At 42.3% G+C, this 15,014-nt stretch overlaps 1 long non-coding RNA gene across 4 annotated transcripts in view; it reads right to left on the bottom strand.

Annotated features, from left to right (window-relative positions):
• The window catches only part of LOC110257470 (uncharacterized), a 253,242-nt gene that overhangs the window by 72,364 nt on the left and 165,864 nt on the right, over nt 1-15,014 (bottom strand). For 3 of the 4 annotated variants that reach the window (XR_014832389.1, XR_014832390.1, XR_014832388.1), the window contains exon 3: nt 1,323-1,440. The exons of the other annotated variant lie outside the window; for it this stretch is intronic. This is a non-coding gene — a long non-coding RNA (uncharacterized LOC110257470). The remainder of the gene's footprint in view (nt 1-1,322; nt 1,441-15,014) is intronic. 4 annotated transcript variants of the gene reach the window in all.

The raw sequence follows: 15,014 nt of genomic DNA, 5'->3' as shown, positions 1-15,014 counted from the left end.
GGTATGTTTCTTATCTAACCCCCGAATGCCCAGCACCTGAGTAGTGCCTGGTGATTACATGCTCTGAAGTTCTGCTGAGGGATGATCTTAGAAGTCCCTCCCAACTCTAGCCCTTAGAACACTGACAGCAGGGGGTTCCTATTGTGGCTCAGTGGAAAGGACCCCGAGTAGCATCCACCAGGATGCAGGTTTGATCCCTGGCCCCACTCAGTGGGTTAAGGATCTGACGCTGCCGTGAGCTGTGGTGTAGGTCGCAGATGTGGCTCAGATCTGGCACTGCTGTGGCTGTAGTGTAGGCCAGCAGCTACAGCTCGGATTCAACCCCTAGCCCGGGCACTTCCATATGCTGTGGGTGTGGCCCTAAAAATCGGGGGGGGGGGTAATAATAAAATTAAACACTGACAGCAAAGACAGAAGCAGAAAAAATAAAACTCTTGACACAACAGCTCAAGGAGTACAGCTACCTGGGGTCACTTAAATACAGGCAAAGAGGCTCAAACATTGCACTCGATTCTAAGTATATCAGTGGGTTCACTACTTAGTCAACAAATGTCACACAGATAGTTCAGTCTTGTTTAAGGAGGCACTGGCTGGTGTTGCATGATTGACCAGGTTAACTCTAGAACCCCTGTACTGAAGAGATGATCTGTCAGAGACCGTATCTAGTGACCCATAAAATCACAATAAATTCAGCTCAACTGACATTTTTTGGTGTCTATTAGGCATCAGATACTGTATGAGTTTTGTTCTCTGATAATTAGACACCCAGATAGGACTAGACATGCAGGACATCCTTGGGGGGGAGATGCTAATGAAGGGTAAAGGAAGCAAGAGCAGGTGGAGAGAGCCTTCAGAGATGCAAATCCGACACCTGTGTGAGAGGGAAGGCAGGGTGGAGAAAGGAAAGCTCAGATCCCATGCACTTCTGAGCTAGAGCTGGCCAGGCTAGTGGAGAGAACCCAAGAAAAAACTTCTCCTTGAGGGAGCTCCATGTTGGGCAAGAATGGTGCGACTCTGGTACTCCTGGAGTATTTAGTCTTGGCTCTAAGTGGTCCAGGGGAAGTTTGGCCTGAGCCTCAGTGTGGGGAGGCCCCAAAGACACAGCAAGGAGGCTGCCAGGTACCCAGAAGCAGGTGATTTGAAGAAAGGGAAGCAAAGCATATGCATGGAGGCCACAGACATTCTTGTTTCAGAGGTACAGACCTGCATAAGATCCAGCACTTTCCTGTGAAGAACATTCTTCCTTTTAAAGGAAGAAGATCATGAACAATGAACAAAATATGAGACGGGACTCATGTGGCAGAGAAGAGCCATTATCTTACCTGGGCAAACAGTGACATTGAGATGAGAAGTCTTCAGAGAGGACATGGCCACCAGTCAAGGTGTTGAGGCATCATAGCTGGAAGGGGTGGCAGAAAGTAGATGACCAGATGCTCTGCCCTATGGGGAAGAGCAGATTTTAAGACTCAAACTGCCTCAGTCTGTGAAGAGGCAGCCTGAAAGGGGTCCTAATCAAAGTGCACGAATTCATAAAGGGAGGATAGAAGATGGAAATGACTTTGGTCATCAAAATCCATAACCAAGGAACGAGGAGAGAGTGTTTTAGAGCAGATGAAAAAAAGGCCTGCTTTATACTGAGTGTTGTCACCTTTTACAGCCAATCAGAAGGAACTGAAGATGCTACAGCCCTGCCGCAGTCATCTGACCCACCTGGGAGAGGAATTTTTCCATGCATATAATATATCTGTATGACAGAATGTGATTCTTTCAGGGAAAACAAACAAACAAAAAGTTATGTTGGAGAGAAATCGTTCCAAAATGAATTGACCTGTGCCCTGCCATCTTAAAACATCATTTAAATGTTTCCAGGTGACCCAGATGAGCTTGCGATGAGCATGAATAGCTGTGCTCAGATACAGTAATATCCTCAATGGGGTGTGGAAAATCATTTTTTCCTATACCCAATGGCTCCAATATTCTACTTCTGAAATTGTCTCATCACCGTCTTCCTCCACCATCAAGCAATCAGTACATCCTTCCTTCAGCTTTCAAGGAATTTGCTTATAGGAAATTTAGACACACTATCCCTTCTAATTCATAGCTTCTAATTTCCTTTGGGGTGGAAAACACAATAACCATTCTCATCAGAATTATATTTAATGAGAGTGAGTATGTTCTGAATGAAGAACTGAAGTTCTCTTCTTTAAGCTGATTGATCCACGGGGAGTCCCTGGATTTGATGGTGTCTTTTTTTTTTTTTTTTGCCACAAACACTGAGTTTGTGTGCATGTACCATGTGGTAGAGGGAGTGGTATCGTTTCTTTCTTTCTTGTTTCTTTCTTGAGCTGTGTTTTAGATAACTGAGATTGAGGAGTGAGTGACTTCTGGATAAATGAGATCTTAAGTGATCTCACCATGAGGGATAGTTAAGGAAAGATAGGATTACTATTATTTCTTATGACTCTTCTAACCCCACTCAGAGCTTGAAAGGTAAAGCCTGGCTTCACCTCTCAGTTTGTGCCCCTTGTTGAAAAGATTTCAGTAGAACAGCTACAGCCATAGCCTGGACCAGCAATCCTGATGTGCAGGTTTATTCCAAAGATCATGGAAACTGCCTCACCCCCAGCCCCACCCCAAGTCATCAGTGTTTGGGAATGAATGAATGGGCAAAGAGTGCTAGAGTTTCAACTGTGTGCCAGGCACTGGGCTAGATGTTTTAGTATGCATTATTTCATTTCGAAGATAAGGAAATGGAAGCTCAGAAAAATTAGTGGAATTGGCCAAGGTTATACCGCCAGTAATGGAGAGAGCTGAAGCTAGAAGCTTCAATGCCCTTTCCTTTACATAGAGTATCTTGAGGAGCCTGGAAATCCCATTTTCCCACAACGAAGCAGACTGGGTGAAAAGAGAGCACTTGAAATTCCACTGTCACTTTCAGACCAATCACTTGACCTCACACCTTGGTGCATCCCCGGTGGTCAGCTGGGAGTCCTGCTCCCTATCAGCCTCCCTGGCTCCAGCCGTCCACACTTGTTCTGCTTGGAAGAGCATTCATTACCTGCCCCTAGGATTCAGCAACTCAAAACCAGACTCCTCTCTGCTTTTCTCATTTTCCTCCCGGCATTTCCAGCTCACCCTTTCTGACTCAACCAAGAACACCTGCCCACAACCCTTCAGGTGGTTCATGGTTCTGCATTTTCTATACCTTCTCAATGGGTATGCACTGTCTCAATAAAAATACATGTCTCCCTCTCCTTCATCCACTGAGGCTCTTCCTCCTTCAAATCCTTCCTCAAGCTCATCTTCTCTGGGAAGAGCTGACTAAACTCACTCAACTCTCTATCTCCTTAGAATTTGGAAAAAATATATAGACACTCAAGTCAGAAATAACTGGGTTCTAGACATAACATGATTGGTAACCAGCTGTCTGAAAGGTGAGTCCCCCCCGCCTTTTTTTTTTTTTTTTTTTTTTTGCTTTTTAAAGGTACATCCATGACATATGGAAGTTCCCAGGCCAGGGGTCGAATCAGAGCTACAGCTGCCGGCCTACACCACAGCCACAGCCACACCATATCCAAGCCGCATCTGCAAACTTCACCACAGCTCATGGCAATGCCATATCCTTAACCCACTGAGCAAAGCCATGGACTGAACCTGCATTCTCATAGATACCAGTCAGATTCATTTCCATTGCACCACAACAGGAATTACGAGTTCCTTTTTTAAAAAACCTGTTTCCTAGGATAGAAAGCCCAGAATTAAACCCACACACCTACAGCCAACTAATCTATGACAAAGGAAGCAAGGATATACAATGGAGAAAGGACAGCTTGTTCAATAAGTGGAGCTTGGAAAACTGGACAGTCACATGAAAAGGAATGAAATTAGAACACTCCCTAACACCATATACAAAAATAAACTCCAAATGGATTAAAGACCTAGATATAAGACCAGACACTATAAAACTCTTAGAGGAAAACATAGGCCAAACACTCTCTGACATAAACAACAGCAATATCTTCTCAGATCCACCTCTTAGAGTAACGACAGTAAAAACAAAAATAAACAAATGGGACCTAATCAAACTTAAAAGTTTCTGCACAGCAAAGGAAACCCTAAACAAAATGAAAAGACAACCCACAGAATGGGAGAAAATCTTTGCAAGTGAATCAACTGACAAGGATTAATCTCCAAAATTTATAAACACCTTCTGCAGCTCCATACCCAAAAAACAAACAACCCCATCAAAAAATGGGCAGAAGATCTAAACAGACAGTTCTCCAAAGAAGACATACAGATGGCTGAGAAACACATGAAAAGATGTTCAGCATCACTCATTATTAGAGAAATGCAAATCAAAACCACAATGAGGTACCACCTTACACCAGCCAGAATGGACATCATCAAAAAGTCTACAAACAATAAGTGTGGAGAAAAAGGAACCCTATTACACTGTTGGTGGGATTGTAAACTGGTGCAACCACTGTGGAAAGCAGTATGGAGATTCCTCAGAAAACTAAATATAGAACTACCATTTGATCCAGCAATCCCACTCCTGGGCATCTACCCAGAGAAAACCATGACTCGAAAAGACACATGTACTCCAATGTTCATTGCAGCACTATTTTCAATAGCCAAGACATGAAAACAACCTAAATGTCCATCAACAGAGGAGTGGATCAAGAAGATGTGGTACATATACACAATGGAATATTACTCAGCCATTAAAAGGGATGAAATACCAGCATTTTTAGCAACATGGATGGACCTAGAAACCTATCATGCTAAGTGAAGTCAGCCATACAATGAGACACCAACATCAAATGCTTTCACTGACATGTGGAATCTGAAAAAAGGACAGAATGAACTTTGCAGAACAGATGCTGACTCACAGACATTGAAAAACTTATGGGGGGTGGGGGGATGTGCTTGGGCTGTGGGATGGAAATCCTGTGAAATCAGATTGTTATGATCATTATACAACTATAGATGTGATAAATTCATCTGAGTAATAAAAAAAATTAAAAAATGAATAAATAATAAAAATAAAAAACTTATTTCCTTAGCTGTAAAACAGAGATTTAAACACCTACACTGTGCCCAACCACAGCAGAATGAAGGCAGTATGCTCTGGTTAAGTCACTGACCTCGGGAGTCAAACTGCAATAGCTGGAATCCTGGTAATAGTGCCTTTAGCCAATTGTTGAGTTTCTCTTTAAGCCTCAATTTGCTCACCTGTGAAGTAGGCTGATCATTGTACATACAGAGTTGTGAGGACTGCAAAATGAGATAATATATGCAAAATGTTCAGCAGAATATCTGCATATTGTAATTGCTCCACAAATGTTCGTTCTTATTATTACTCATCACCTACCTTGTCAAGGGAATGTGAAAGCAATTAAAATAGAAGACAGTTAAAATGAGCCAGCAGTGTACTGAAGCTGACTTGTATCAGTTTGTGAGACTCCGTTATTTAATGATAGGAACTCTGCAAACAGATCAATGGCAAGTTAGCAGCTTGAAATCAGCTGTGATGTGAGTAGTCCACCACAAAAATCAACAAATACCACAAATCAGGGAGTGGTTTTGTTTTGGGGGTTTTTTCTGAGAGTCTTTTTTAAACATTTACCAGCACACCCTTGACCTCTACCTGGAACACAATATTGTGTGTGTGTGTGTCTGTGTGTGTGTGTGTCTGTGTGTGTGTTTTCTGTCCTGCTACAGTAATTCCTCTGGTGATTCATTCCTTCAACCCGCCCAAGATAAAGCAGCCTAGCCTCTGCCTCCTCACTAGTGGAGGGGCGCCCTCTAGTGACAGAAATAGTAATTCAGTCTCTAAAATGTCTTCACTACAACAAGTGAAACGACTGCCTGGAGGTGGAATCTAGCCTGATTTCTTTTTTAAACTTATGAATTGTTTATTTCTAGAATTTTCCATTTACCACTTTTGGACAACTCATGCAACTGAAACCTTGGTTAGGAGAATCACAGAAAAGGGGGGGATTACTGTAAAAACTACTCATCAAGTTATTGCCTTTTTTAAAATTTTCTATTGGAGTACAGTTGACTTTTGATGTATTCAAGTGTACAGAAAAGTGAATCAATTATTCAAATATATATATATTCTTATTGCCATTACAAACTATTGAGTAGATTTCCCTGTGCTATACCATTCCTGTTAATTATCTATTTTATACAGTAGTGTGTATGTTATTCTCAACCTCCTAATTCCTCCCTCCTCGCTGCCACCTGATTTTGTAAATAAAGTTTTATTGGCACACAGCCACATCCATTCACTTACAAGTTGGCCGTGTCTGTTTTCACACTGCAATGGTAGAACTGAGTAGCTGTAACAGACATTATATGGCCCACAAAGTCTGGCCCTTTACAAAAAGGGCCAACCCACAGAACAACTGTGTAAGCTGCTTTCTTCACTTTTACCCACCTAAGTTCACAGGCTTCAATCTTCCGATTTATTGGCTGCATGGCCATCTCACATCCTATGGTTGTAGACATAGGTCATTTCCATGAACCATTTTAACAAACAGTCCTAGAGTGAATCTGCTGTCACTTCATCAGGAAAATGTTGAGCTATCCCCCAAGGAAAAGAGCTTACTCCATCACTGAAAGAAAGGCACTCACAGAGTTTCTGCTGTTCCCTGCATGTGGGATTTGAGGTAAAGCACTTAACATTTCCTGAACCTCAGCTCCCTCATCTGTTAAGTGGGACTAAGAGTATTATTTGCCTCCCTGAGTTGTTGCAGGGAGCAAACGAGATCATTTATTAGCCGGCCTTTCCCAGGCTACAAAAAATGAGTGCAGTAATGTTGGTTTTATCACCTACAGAGCTGAGGGAGGCATATATGATTTTCTTCGTTAATCACCTAGGACTCTGGAGAACAACAGTTCTTAGGAAATGCACTTCTGAAGCCATTTCCAGCCTCCCTGGTCTGGCTTAGTGTATTAGAGGCTGAGCCTGAGAAGTGAGGCATCATTGCTAAAAGGAAATAGGGCTGAAGGCTTTCGCTTCAGCCTTGCAGAGAAGAGCCATCTGATGAATGTCTCCAGGAGAGCTGAGAAGCAAGGTCCATACTCAGCCAGGTAGAACCGTGACCCTCAGGGATTTGGTCCACTCCTCCAGCTTCAAGCCAGCCCGTGGGCCACTTGCTCCAGTGCCGTCTCTGGGGAGGGGAGTCCCCCTTTGGCTACTGTCTTCAGTATCCCCTTCTTCCTTTGACCTTGCTCCCTTCATCCCTAGCAGGCACATGTGGCTTATAAATGGAATATCAGATGCCCAGTCACAGGTATCCTAAGCGCCCCACCAATAATCCCCCTGCACAGCCTGTTCCCATGCACACAAAAAGAGAGAGTTGCAACTGAAAACAGGTGAGATGCTGCCTGCTTGGCCCTTGGGGCCAGCTGCAAGGGAGCATGCATGCCTCCCATTCTCAGAAGCAGCCTTTAACCAGTGACTGAAGGTGGTGGTAGAAAAACACCTGTTTTTTTCTCTCCTTACCCCTCCAGTTAGTATAAAGGAGGAATGCTGGACAATCCCCCAGAGGGTTCCTGAAAGACTGAGCCCCAGTTGCCTACAGCAGGAACCTGCTCCGTGTCTTACCTTTATTGACATCTTTCTTCCCCTTTTTTCCACCTTACTGGTGCTTCCCAAGATCCCCACCCAAAGGAACTGCTAGTACTCCTTTTCTTATCTCAGGGTCTGCTTCTAGGCTAGCCAGTCTAGGACTTCCAGTTGTTACCACCCCCTTTGCACCAGATTCAAATAATAATATAAACAGGGAAGACAAATTTCTTATAGTGGCCAGCATAAGCTACCTTTATGATCTTACCTTTAATCGCTCCCCAACTTTACTCACTTTAAGCTTCATGAGCACCTCTTAGATGCCAAGCTATTTCTGGCCACAGGCCCTTTGCACATGCTATTTTTTTCTGCTTGGAACACCCTACTCTTCCCATTGCCCAGATTTTCAGTCTTGAAGTGATAGCTTCAAGGTCACATCTCCAGAGAAGTCTTTTCTAATCCCTTTACCAAAGTAGAATCCTTCATTCACCCCCATTATTCCATCTCAACATGTTATTTGCTGATGTAACAGCATTCAACAGAATTTGTAATTATGAGTTTCATTGCTTGTACACTTCTCTAATAATCTTCCCTTCTAGACTGGGCATGGATGAAATCTACCTTATTTCTCTTATATCCCTAGTGCCAATCAGAGTACAAGCATATAGTAAGCCCTTGATATATATTTATTGGATCAATGAATAAATAAACTCAGAGCAGATATTTTCTATTAACCCTACTTGTGCACTCAGCTACCTTGCCCTCACCAAACAAACATGATTACACTCTTAATACATGTGATATATATATATATATATATGGATATATTACCACATTTTTTCCTCTATGTGGCCCCAAAAAACTTCAGTTAATCAAAATATATTTGCTGAGATGATACATGGAAGCAGAAAGATGAATAATTCAGAAGTTCAGACCCCTATATCCTCCTTTAATGCTATTCTACAACCGTGGAATAGGAAATGTCTCCCATGTCTCAGTTTCACCATCTGTATAATGAGCACAATAACCCTGCCTCAATACCATGGAATAGATGGTGTGTGTGAAAGGGGCTTACAGACTTCAAGGCTCCCCACAAACTCTTACTGAATTCCCTTGTGAGGTTTTGTAAATTGTCACACCAATCCCCTGCTCTTGACATGGCAAAGAGCAAAATGTTTTAAGCCTCAAGAGTTTGCTTACAGTTACTAGCAGTTCCCCATGTATTTCACATTCCCAAGTGCACTTGAGGCAGAAAGCCAGAACAGAAGCTTCCTAAACCAAATGAGGCTTGTCAAGTATGAGTCCTTGATTGACTCCAGCTGGATTCACAAAGCCAGACTCCTGGTAGGTTGTTTCAGGACCCTGGACAGATCTAGGACCCACCGTGCAGCCTAGAAGGAGCCTCAGGGAGGCATGACTATTTTTTACAGGATATAATCCAGGGGGATCCTCACTTGATAGGATATGTCAGTGAAAGGTCAGGAGAGAGGGCAAGGATACCAGAGATGGTAGCTGACCTTGGTTTTGCATGCAGTGAATCCAGGGGAGGTCACAATTTGAGTGAAGCAGTGGGGTAGTGGGGGGAGATGTAAATAGGCAACTGGATCTTACATATTGTCAACTGCTCACTCTTCTGAAAAAAAGAATTCTAGAACACAGAAGCATGTAGATAGATGTCAGGGATAATTTCAATGGTTTCCTGAAGTTAGAATTCATAGTGTTTTCTTTAAGAATCAGAATCAAGAGAGAAAGCATGGCCTTTGGTATCCAATAATCCTGGACTTGAATCTCATCTCCAAACCTTACTTGCTTTGTGACTGGTGCAATTTGTTCAACCTCTCTGAATTCATACTCCCTATCTACACATTGAAGGTAATAATACTTGTACTACTGAATCACAATCCTCAATTCAACACCCTTTCCTGCACCCACACCTGGCCGTGGCCTCATCATGGGTACAGCAAACTCTCCTGCCCTTTGACTTCATATTGGTCACGTGACTTTGGGGTTCAATGATATAGGAATGGAAGTGCCATTCATGTGGGATGAATGTATTCCTGCCCGCTGACTGATAACAGGAGTAGGGTACAGATATGTGGACTAGAGCTACACCAGCCAACCCACAGACTTGGACAGAGAAGCAAAATTGTCCCAGCCAAGTTCTGCTTGAGCAAGTCAAGCTCCAGCCAATCCACAGATATGTACGTGGTAACAAACTATTGTTTTAAGACACTGCGTTGTGGGTTGGGTTGTTACACAGCAATAGCTAAGAGATACAATAGTTAATAACACCCCACCGCTCAAGTTGGTCACACAAATTCCATTAGACAATATGTAAGCTTCTGAGGGGGTTGGGATGGAAATGCTATAAAATTGGGTTGTAACAATCATTTCAAAGTATAAATATAATAAATTTTATTGAGTTAAAAATATGTAAGCTTCCAGAACAGTGTCTGATATCTATGAGACGCCCAATAAATGGCAGCCCTTTCTTTTCCTACCTCAGACATGAAGTTTGTCTGGTGGTTGCTGTTTATCCCAATGTTGCTCGCCTCTGCGTCTGAGACATTCCCAATGATATTTGGGAAAAGAATATTTTCCTTCCTGTTTTGTTTGCCTGGTGCCAATTAAATCAAATTTATGGAATTTGTTCTGGTTGGTAATTACCCTGGGAAATTTAGTTTGGACTGCTGAAGAAGACATTTCACCCTCCTTCTCCACCTCCTCAAATTTGCTGGCTGTGGGACAGAATTATGACTGCTCAATCTCGATTGCAAGGGAAAGAAACTATTGCATTATTTATTTCTTTGTATTTATCAGGACAGGTATGGGATATGAGGCTAGTCCAATCTCTTATTAGAGAGGAGGGAGGTCTCAAGGATTTGGTTTCTCAGGCTGCTATAACTTCCCTATGAACAAGTTCCCAACTGAAGTTAACTACATCTCTAAGCCCTGAGTGGCCCTGCAAGGCCATGTGACTCATTAGTTTATTCTGCTTTTATTCACGCTTCCATGTTCTCTACTGTATGAGATAGTGGTGACACACATGACACCTGGGAATCCACTGCCTGGGTTCAAACACTCTCTCTGCAAACTGACACATGTATGATATTGGGAAAATTACTTAATCTCTATGAGACTGTTTCCTTGTCTATAAAATGAGAATAATAACAGCAGTCACCTCGTACAGATATGAGGTTAAAATGAGAAGGCATATAAAGATGAAAGGGTTCGACACAGAGACAGGCTTAATGAGGCCTTACTCCTTGTTTCCTGTGGGCTTCTGGTGAGCTTTGCTCTGCCCTGGGGATACAGGAATGAACAAGATATCCCCATGCTGAGGGGAAGGCATAGTGTTGTAGCAGACTCAAAAAAGTAAGTCAGGCTAAGGACAGAGTGCTGTGAAGGCAAAGAGAGCCACTCAACCCAACTTGGAAGTAAAAAGTCAGGGAGGGCTTCCTGGAGGAGGCGACCTTTCAACTGAGTTTTGCAGAATGGTCTCTTTTATTTGTTTGGACCCCTACCCAAGATCCCATAGTCCCTAGAGTAGCATATAGTTCCACATGATGGAATAAGAGAGGCACAGAAGGGTCTAGAAAGAAAGACAATTAATTCATATCTCTTAACCCCCTAGGATGAGCCAGATATGGTCTTACTTGATCCTCACAAGCCTGCAAAGTAGCTTTATTGATTTCCTTCTACATGTGAGGAGACTGAGACTCGGGGAGGTTGACCTGCCCACACAACTAATAAATAGCAGATCGATGGTTCAAGCCTAGATTTCCCAAATGGAGACCTAGTTCTATCTTTTTGGTGCCCCTTAGAATATTTTGAAAGGAAAAGAGAGACAGTTATTGGTTTGCTAATGACAGAAGAACTAGATCTGCCAAGGCATTTCCTCTTACCTATATTTCTACAATGTAGTTAATATATAACATTAATCAAAATCTAAAATCAGAGTCTAAATGAAAACATTAATATTCCCAGAGGTTTATCAAGCATTCTTGATTCCCTCAACCCTTGGGAAAAAACAAACAAACAAAAACTTCAGGGATCCCATACAGAAAGCATTTTGGTTTAGAGCTGTTATTATGGGGATGGTAATTTTCTTTGTCCCTCCAAGAAGATGAAATATGAACTCTCCATTTCCTCTGCCTTTAAATTCAGAACTGAAAACATCAAATACTAAACTTAGAACAAGAATGTAAATGTATTTAATTTTCAAACTATGGCAAATTAAGGTAGAGGGAAGGAAAAGAAAAAGTGTGAAATGGGAATCATGCAATGCAACAACAAAAAGAGTGAGGAGGCACACTGTTGGAGGGAATGTAAACTGGTACAACCATTATGGAAAACAGTATGGAGGCACCTCAGAAAACTAAATATAGAGCTACCATATGACTCAACAACCACACTCCTGGGCATATATCCAGGCAAAACTTTCATTGAAAAAGATACATGCACCCCTGTGTTCACTGCAGCACTATTCACAATAGCCAAGACATGGGAAAAAAAAAAACCTAAATGTCCATCAATAGATGCATGGATTAAGAAGATATGGTACATATATACATAACAGAATACTACTCAGCTATAAAAAAAAAAAGAACAAAATAATGCCATTTGCAGCAATAGGGATGGAACTAGAGACTCTCATACTAAGTGAAGTAAGTCAGAAAGAGAAAGACAAATACCATAATGCTGTCACTTATATCTGGAAACTAATATACAACACAAATGAACCTTTATACAGAAAAGGGAAAAACTCATGGACTTGGAGAAGCGACCTGTGGTTGCCGAGGTGGGGTGGGGGGAAATGGCCTGGGAGTTTGGGGTCAGTAGATGCAAACTATTGCATTGGAGTGGATAAGCAATGAGATCCTACTGTATAGCACAGGGAACTATATCTAGCCACTTTCAATGGCACATGATGGAGGATAATGTGAGAAAAACATGATGGAGGATAAAGTATATATGCATGTATGACTGGGTAACTTTGCTGTACAGCAGAAATTGACAGAGCAATGTAAACCAACTATAATAGAAAAAATGAAAACCTAAAAGAATTGTTTTTTAAGTGAGAGAGAGGAGAAAGGAAACAGAAAACAGACATGCTGACCTGGTTGGAAAGAGGATACCCAGAGAAACCTGTACTCAATACCCTGTGATAAACCATAATAGAAAAGAATACCAAAAAAATAGGGTATAAATGTATAACAGAATCTCTTGCTGTACAGTAGAAATTAACACAACATTGTAAATCAACTATACTTCAATAAAATATATTTTTTAAAGAAGAGATCCAGAGTTCCTGCTGTGGCGTAGTGGGTTAAAGACCCAGCTTGGCTCTGTGGTGGTGCTGGTTCAATCCCTGGCCCAGCACAGTGGGTTAAGGTTCTGATGGTTGCCACAGCTGTGGCATGGGTTGTAGCTGCAGCTCAGATCCAATCCCTGGCCCAAGAACTTCCATATACCATGGATGTGGCCGAAAAAGAAAAAAAAAAAAAGAGAGAGAGAGAGAGAAAGAAGGGAGAGAGACAAATGCAGGAGAAAAAAATGGGAAAGTTACAGAAGAGATGGAAAGCGATGAACAAGAAAGAGGGCGACAGAAAACACCAGGCTCAAAGAATTGGGCTCAGCAAGTTGTGAAACAATTTCAAGCACCACAACGTTGAAGTTGGCCATGACTTTCCAATGCTCTCACCTGCTTCCCCTTTAAAGGACTGTTACACAGCAGTGCATCCTATAAGGAAGAAAATTGTTCTTAGTACAAATGTAAACATACCCTGAGAAACGGATGAAATAAAATTTAGGGCCAGAGTTCTTTCCCTGTCTATTAATTTGGGGTACTGGGAGAAAATCATTTCTCTATATATTCAAGCGACTTCCTGGAAGACCAAGGCAATGAATCGCTTCTCCTGGAGGCCCTTTTAAGCTCTATGACATTGGAAACAACTTCAACAAAAATCACTTCTTAGGTCAAGAAAAGGTTGAAGTGAAACAGCACAAATCAATGGATTTTTTTGGAATCCAGTAGGTTTTTCCCATGAACTGAGATAACTGGCCATATTGGCTGATAACTAAACCCTCCTCTGAGTCCTTAGGCATTTTTCCCCCCTCCAGGAGCTCAGGCTCTTGCTGCCCTCTGTGAAATATAAGCAGAAAGACATGTTGGAGACCAGGGATGATGAAAAAATTTGGACTGACACCTTAGACTGTGGTCAAGGGGGCCACCAGGGCTCAAGTGGCTAGAACTGGTTCTGATCCACCAGATGTAAAGGGCCAGACTGTGAAAAAGCTTGAGAGAGCTCCCTTGTTCTTGCAAGTCCCTCCGACTCCTCCCCCAAGCCTACATGCTGTCTGTCAAGGCCAGCCCGGGTCCCTGAGATGAGAGGATCAGGAGTGCCAAGCCCTGACTGAAATCTTCCTCACTGCCCCAAGACCCTTCCTGACCTGGGTGAGGAGGAAGAACCTCTGATACGTGGGTGCTCAGTTCCCATCTTGAACCCCAGGAACCATCATCATCTAAGATGTAGTCAAAACTGAGAGAATCTTTAGAGCATGCCCTTTCGTTTTTTCTTTTTTAATATTTTTATAGCCACACCTATGGCATACGGAAGTTCACAGGCTAGGGGTTGAATTGGAACTGTAACTTCCAGTCTACATCACAGCCACAGAACGCTGGATCCTTAGCCTACTGAGCGAGGCCAGGGATCAAACCCAGGTCCTCATGGATACCAGTAAGGTTTGTTTCTGCTGAGCCACAGCAGGAACTCCATGCCCTTTCTTTTGTTACTCCTCTTCCCCCCACCAAAAAAAGAAAAAAAAATGGAACAACTAATATATGAATGTGATATCATAAAAATGAAGCTATGCCACAATATTTAAAACAAAAAGTCAAAGTCAAAAACAGTGAGAGCTCCCCCACATTATCCACCACTCCCATCCCTTCCTTCTCCCCAGAAGTAACTATTCATCACAGTCTGGTGTGTAGCATTCTAGATCATTTTTACTCATGCATGTGCCTGTAGGTACATACACATATGTAGGTTTAGGAATAATTTTATTTGGGTAAATAAATTGGTGCTATATATACAATTCTGTCACTGGTTTTGCTCTTCAACAATGTATCTCTCCTTGTTTTCTCCTATTTCCCTGTCAGCACATAAAGCTCTCCTTCATTATCTTTATTCGCTACAATAGTTTGATAGATAATTAGATTGTTGCCAATTTTTCATTATTACAAGCATGGCTGCAATAAACACTCCTAGTACGGACATCACTGCACAAGCACTTCAGGATTTCTGCAGGATCGACAGATATCTCGAAGGGGAGGTGCTAAAGCGATTTTCCACTTGGGGACACCGAGGACCAGAGAGGGGGTTTCTGGTGCTAGGTTCTCAGGAGGATGGTGACAGAACCTCCCCACTCCCCA

The sequence above is a fragment of the Sus scrofa genome, chromosome 17 (genome assembly GCF_054392235.1).
Source record: "Sus scrofa isolate SSC_HxYL_T2T_F1_AM1 chromosome 17, Sscrofa_HxYL_maternal_Yorkshire_Landrace_v2.0, whole genome shotgun sequence".
Taxonomy (NCBI): Eukaryota; Metazoa; Chordata; class Mammalia; order Artiodactyla; family Suidae; genus Sus; species Sus scrofa.
Note: the sequence above shows the minus strand (reverse complement) of the source record. Positions and strands in the feature narration are given on the sequence as shown.